The sequence below is a fragment of the Dermacentor andersoni genome, chromosome 7, assembly GCF_023375885.2.
Source record: "Dermacentor andersoni chromosome 7, qqDerAnde1_hic_scaffold, whole genome shotgun sequence".
Lineage (NCBI taxonomy): Eukaryota > Metazoa > Arthropoda > Arachnida > Ixodida > Ixodidae > Dermacentor > Dermacentor andersoni.
The window spans coordinates 15,150,405-15,157,500 of record NC_092820.1 but is presented as its reverse complement, the minus strand read 5'-3'; the positions used below and the strand labels follow the sequence as shown (position 1 = coordinate 15,157,500).

General features: G+C 45.7%; 1 protein-coding gene and 1 long non-coding RNA gene across 3 annotated transcripts in view; both read left to right on the top strand.

Annotated features, from left to right (window-relative positions):
• Window positions 1-7,096, top strand: part of mtTFB2 (mitochondrial transcription factor B2) — a 190,736-nt gene that overhangs the window by 103,743 nt on the left and 79,897 nt on the right. The gene's annotated exons all lie outside the window — the stretch shown is intronic.
• Window positions 835-3,437, top strand: LOC129386003 (uncharacterized). Its single transcript, XR_008613472.2, has 3 exons — window positions 835-2,121; window positions 2,898-3,009; window positions 3,221-3,437. It is a non-coding gene; the product is annotated as an uncharacterized lncRNA (long non-coding RNA).

The window sequence follows — 7,096 nt, the reverse complement described above, 5'->3', positions numbered from 1 at the left end:
AGATGCCTGGGTCCGCTCATGCGCCGAACTCAGAGCGACGCAAAAATCATTGTGCCTCATTGTGAACAACGCTCTAGTGGGGGAGCTGTAATACCATTCCATCTTTCCTTTTTTTTGGTCGGTACCATCTAACTTTCACCATGTACCATTCCAACCAGACGGGATTCTGTCACACACTTGACTTCATACCGTAACTGGCCTGTACGAGCTCATCCTATCCCCATTACCTTTGCCTTGTAGATGAGGTTTATCTTGCTTTCACACCATCCAACTGGAATTTTCTTCGTCATAATCACTTGTTCAATGGCATTAGTCAGCAATGCCTTGCTCTTTGAACCGATATTTTTGATTAGCTGTATTTGGATTTCATTGTGACCTGCAACGGTGTTATTAGATGCACTTTCTTCTGCTTTCTTCCAGTAAAAGTTTTCTCTCATACATTTGATCTGTCAGGCTTCTCTGTTGATGCCGAATCTGTTTGAGTCTGAAAGGGACACTAAAGGCAAATACTAAGTCCATGTGGACTGTTTAAATACCATTCCAGAAACCTCGCAATGCTTGTTTCGTGCCAAGAAAAGACCTAGTTTATGAGAAAATTGCATCTGAAGGGTCCGAATACCTTTTTCGTAATTCAAATCTCCCACCACACAACCAGGGGAGTGGTGACATTGCATGCGCCATCACCCCTTGCTGCCGTCGTTGAGTCAAACGGCCCCCGACAGACGACGATACTAAGCCAGAGCGCTGAAGTTGCCACACAGCTACTTTTTTGTCAAGTGGCGTAGACCCTTCGGGCATCCCGCGACATCACGTGGAAGTTCAATTCTCTGCTACTTGCATTTCTTGCGAGTTTCGTGAGCCAGCGAAAAAATACTAGCACTACACGATAATCAAACAAGTGAAATGCGAAAGCGTGGGCGGCGCGGAGCCGAGCGAAAATGAAAGCTTTCGACCGCCTGCTTCATTGTAAGGTAATTTCAATAAGTTATCTTTTCTAAAAATGAAATAGAACTGGACAAGTAGCATTTTATTTTGCCTTATAATACAATACAAGGATGTTTTTTGCTATGAGTTGTGGAGTACTAGTGACAGAATTTTACTGAGGAGTGCTTCCGTCATCGGGCAAGTACTTGAATGTCCCAGAGCAGTCTCTAATGACGTAAGTACAGTCGCCAACTGATTTTTCGGACTCCGAAAATTTGGGCATGCTCGATTATTCGGTCTCCTTCACCGCACCGCCATTTTCCCCCTAGACCATAATGTATAACAACTGCCGAAAGTTCAGACACCTTGCAACCTCTTGTCAAATTTTTCGGACACTCCTTGAGCCAACTCGATCGAGAGCACCATGCACCGCCTCTGACCGGTGCAATGTTCGACTTGCTGAATGCCATTTTTGTTTTGAACGGAGCCTCCTTGCCGCCCCACGAAGTGGTGCTGCTGCAAATCCCCGCTCATCATCATTGTTTCGGCCTGGTTCGTAGCTACAGCAGTTACGGTCTCAGCTTAGTAAGCCATATCAAGACAATCAGGCAGCTGATTTGTTTTTATTGTGCACGACACCAGGCCCCGTACACTCTCAAGTTCAACAAATGGCCACAGCGGGCGAAAAAATTGACCGCGCGGCGTTGCTAAAGAAACAGGCATAGTATGCCAATTAAAAAGGTTCCCCGTTGAGCGCATTATCTCCCGCTAGAGGCGCCATAGTAAGCGCAATTTTAACCTACAATCTTTCTTGAACAATAACCGAAGCGTTTTTATTACATGACAAAGAGTACAAAATTATCATTCCTAATTTATATTGTACTCTTTATTACCAACTTTGTTGCTATTTGCAATTTTAAACGCAAAAAAACACTCAGCATCATCGACCTCCCACGTGACCTCTGGCCTGGATTTACAATTTTTACCGGTATGTTCGCGTTCACGGCAGGTACGGATTCTTCGGTTCGTACATCGGTTGGTTATGTTGTGCTAAAACCAGTTTATTGTGCTTTGAAGTCTGCCGTTATTTAACTTGAGGTGTAAGCCCGAAAGCTATATTTCAGTCGTGAGCCATGTGGAACACGTCTGCATCGAAATGGGAGCCGGATCCTGCTGCGACTGGGGACAGCAATACCGGTGAGTCGTTTTAACATCGCTTTTTCAATCGCTATGTAATTTATTTGTCTCGTTAACTTACAGGCGGAGGCAAGTGAACGAACTAGATGCTGCATTACATATGGACGGTCAGGAACCTCCGTTGCTGTTTCCGAAATAAACTTTCAGTTGCGAGGCCATCATTATACACACATTCACGAAAGAGAAAGCGATATCGGAACGCGCATCAAATTTTTCATCTCGTTGTAGCACCGGCAACTTCTTTTGTTCACAGGACCGAATAACCCTTTGATAAACGGAAGCTAATGTACTGAATTTAATGTATCAAACAGTTGCACGCATGATAATTCATCCATATTTTGTACCTGTTAGTTCCATATGTTCTTGCTGTTCAGTTTGGGTTACCTCAGGACATTTTTGCAGTGGTGAAGCGGTGCATCACGTTCATGCACGAAAAGAATGCATCATTTCTAATAGCTTCATGTCTTTTATCAATTTGCTTGTGAAACCAGCAGTGTGATCTCTTCTAGTGCATAAACGAGCGCACAAATGTTCTCATTTGTGATCTTAATAATACTTAAGCTGTTGACATGCATTGTAGTTATGCAGGCATCAATTTTATGGAGAGTAACAATATTTATTTACCATGCTGCTTAAGCACCCAAGAACACACAGTGTACATTTGCATGTGTTCTGTTGTCACAAACCAGTGCAATGTATATGTCGCACCTTTTTGCATTTTATATTAAAAAATTGCGCTTATTCAATTTCTGATGCGGTCAAAATTTCTGTTCCAGACATGCAGTAATGAGGACGGCACCAGTTTAAAGCGACACACTCCATGCACTAAACAGATGCTGCTGCCTGCCACAACAAGGTCATTGTGTGGACTTTGGCTGCTACTACAAGGTAAACTACAGCTGGTTCAGAAATAAATATGCTTGATATATGCTGTATTGGCTTGCTAGTCTTGAAATACATGTCATTTGTTTGTAGCAGATGATATGAATGTTTGTTCATGTTTACAGTTCAGCGTAATTTGTTCAAACATAAAAGAAAACACTACATGAGTTTGGATAATCTCTGCTATATCTCATGTGCCACTGTTCTGCCCCAACAGAGTCTGTGCCAAGTACACCTTGGTCATCACGGGAGCCCCCATCTACACCAACTGGAAGGGGCTGGAGCCGAATTCGCAAGACCACGAACAAAGAAGCCATTCCAGAATTATTTGGATGAGATATTAAGTCTACGGACGACTGTTTCAAGAGTGAAAAGAGCCTCCGCCATCATTCCACCAGCCCGGATATTGGCCGAGTCATCCAGGTACCTCAACAACAAAAATTCTGGATCTTCAGATGTACACCCGGCCACAATATATTACGGACCACGAAATCTGGGAAAATGCTGATTATCTCCGCAACCGCACAACGCAGACTAGTACTTGCATTTCGGGCCTCGACTACAATATGTTAACAACATTGTCGTATACAGTTTTACTGGCTACTGCTACAAGCTTCCCGGGAATTGAACGTTTTCTGAGAACTCGTGGTCCGTAAACTTTTGTGGCTGGGTGTACCTGCAACCTCTGAACAAGCACAGATGGTGCTGGCCAAGAGTGTTCCGTCAGCTTGCCCTTCCTTAGTGAGCTTCCTGGCCTTGCCAATTCGTGCCAAGTATAATTTTGTTTCAATGAATGCAAGCTTTTTCATTCCACATTTTTGTTAGAGATCATTCCTCTTCCTCATCTAAACATTAAAGGTCAACCAATTCATTGCTCATATTTAATCCCAGTCACTGTCTAGAAGCAAACATATCTGTAGCAGTATTTTCTAGTGTATGTTGCCACGTGCAATTCCTCTCCTAAAATAACTGATGCAGATAATTATTAACCTTTACACTGTGTGCTATGTAGCATTTAACTTTTCTTAATGTTTTTGGCTTTCAGTGCTTGCAAGGTAGAGTGGCTTCTTTCTTGAATGCAAGCTTTCTCATTCCCATATTGAATTCCTAGTCTCATTCAGGATTACTATTCTTGCTCGACAGCCTGTGTTTTTGTGCAAGCTACATTGAAGTGATTGATTGCAGAATCTGGTTTCGCTGCCGTCCGACTTGGTACTTGTCACCATGTTACGTTTCTCATATGTAGAAGCCTGGTCAGTTGCATTGGGAAACAGTCTCTCAAGGCAAGCACCTGCTCCTACAGTCCGCACAGTGACATAGACTATGAATTTACATGCACTGTTGGTGCTCCCCGTTCCGTCCTTTCCTGCTGCTGCCATGTGCAAATTTTGCTTGTGGCCTTCCAGAATTTGGCGTCAACGGAGACCTCATACATGATTACATGGTTCTAAGTGTATGAAGTTGATATCCACATGTGTGGAAAGGTCTGCAAAAGTGGCTGCAAAATGGTGATGTCCACAAAACCGACCATGCCCATATTTAGAGAATGTGGGGCACCAAGTGTGAGTTACACACTAGTGGCATGTGAAAGAACAAAAAGAAACATGCAGGTTGGAAAGGCGGTAACGCTAAAATGCCGAGCACTCCATGTCGCTGTGTTGGCTGCAGCAGCATATGCTTGCATCACCCGATTGCTTCGCAATGCAAGTTGCTCATCTTCAACGGCGACTGTTGGTGCAAACACGTGGGATATGCTGTCCAATGTGCTTGCGCTACTGGTTGTTGCTTGTTACCAGACTACCATGTGCGACGAAGGCAAGCACTATGCCTACAGTCGGACGGTTGAATGTGCTGCAAGCCACCCGTGTGGGCGTATGCTCACTGTTGTCATGTGGATTGTAGCCAGCGTATAGATCGAGCGTTATGTTAGCGTATGCTGAAGTGATTTGATTGCAGAGTCTTGTTTCAATGTTGTCCCACTTGGTCATGGTTGCCGTGTTTCATTTCTCGGATGTGGCGGCCTGGTCAGTTGCATTAGGCAATAGCCTCTCGAGGTAAGCACCTGCTCCTGCAGTCCGCACAGTGACACAAACTCCCTGTTTACATGTACTGCGATTGGTGCACCCCGTTTGTCCTTTCCTGCTGCAGCCATGGGTAAAGTGGGCTTGTGGCCTTCTTTGGCTGCGATTTGGCGTGAATTGAGACTATCATACATAATTACATGGTTTGAAGTGTATGATATCCACATGGGTGGAAAGGCCTGCAAAATGGTGATTCCCAGAAAACGGACCATGTCCATATTGAGAGCAGGTGGAGCACCAAGTGTTAGCAACACATTAGCGGCCACCGAAAGAACAAAAAGAAACGTGCAGGTAGGAAAGGAGGTAATGCTTGAATGCCGGGTAGCTCATGTCGCTGTGTTGGCTATGGCAGCAGGTGCCTGCGTCACCCAATTGATTCGCAGTGCAAGTTACGGCGACTGTCAATGCAAACAGATGGTGCACTGTCCAATCTGCCTGCGCTGCTGGTTGTCACTTGTTACTAGACCGCCATGTGCGACCTAGGCAAGCACTGTGCCTGAAGTCGGATAGCTGAATGTGCTGTAAGCGACCTGTATTGCGTGAATGCCCACTGTTGTCATGTGGATCTTAGCCTATGTACAGTGTATTGTCTGAACATTATGCGGTGATTGAATGCAGAGTCTAATTTGATAATGGTCGCCGTGTTATGTTTCTTCGATGTGGCGACCTGGTCATCTGCATGGGCAACAGTCTCCCGAGGTAACCCTCTGCTCCTGCAGTCCACACAGCGACTCCCAATTTACATGAGCCGTATTTGGTGCTCTCCCCACTCGACCTTTCCTGCTGCAGCCGCGGGCAAATTATGCTTGTGGGCCTTCATCGGCCGTGATGTGGCCCATATTGAGAATGTGGGGCACCAAGTATGAGTTACACATTGGCGGCCCCCGAAAGAACAAAAAGAAACGGGCAGGTTGGAAAGGAGGTAACGCTAAAATTCGACTAGGTTATGTTGCTGTGTTGGTTGCGGCAGCAGATGCCTTGCGTCACCCGATTGCTTCGCAATGCAAGTTACGGCGACTGTCGGTGCAAACAGGTGGTGCACTGGCCAATTTGCTTGCGCTACTGATTGTCGCTCGTTACCAGATCGCCATGTGCGACGACGAAAGTGAGCAGTTTACGAGCTCGCGTTAACGGCTTCAGCGTATCTGGAAATGCAAATTTTATTTCTGCTCTTGTACGAGAAAGTGCACTGCTTTTCTTCTGCCAATAAAGTCGCACGTCCTGTTCACTCACATGTGGCTTGTCTGTATGGGCGTTGGTGGAGGCGCTTTAGTCTCCTGGCGATTAAAACGCGGCAGCTGAGGCATGCCGCAAAGCCAACGAGGCCAGCACGGCGCGTACCCAGCGCACGCAACTGGTATAAAGCAGCCATATTGGATATTGCACTAAACAAAAGGCATTTCCGCTTCCTGTTTAAACAGCGCCATCTGTCGGGCCCCCCGCTAGTCACGGGAACCGACCAGCTAAGGTTTAACACTGAGAGAACACAGTGGATGGGGATAAATACAAGCAACACTAACAATGAATTCACCCTCCAAGGGAACCTCGTCAAAAAAACATCGGAATACAAATACCTCGGAATAACTCTCAGTGACCAACCAAACTTTCTGGATGCGCATCAAAAAGCACTAATAAAAAATCTAATCGCCTCAAAGGACGCATCTGGCACTTGGCCAGACATTCATATAACCCATATACTGTCGGACGCACACTGTGGAAGGGAGTAGCAGTACCAGCGACAACATACGCAGATGATGTGCTGGCCTATTCCAGTGAAACCATAAAATACCTGGAGCGTCGCCAAACAGAACTAGGCCGTTGGCTGCTAGGGGGCAGCATAGCCACTGCAAATGCAGCAGTAAGCGGTGAAATGAGCTGGTCCTCGTACGAGGCAAGGGAGGCGCGGTCCAAATTACAATATGCCGGCAGACTCAAATTCATAGCAAACACAAATTACAGTCGCAGAATGTACCTACACCTAAGATACAAGAACATCAAGACGGCTTGGATTC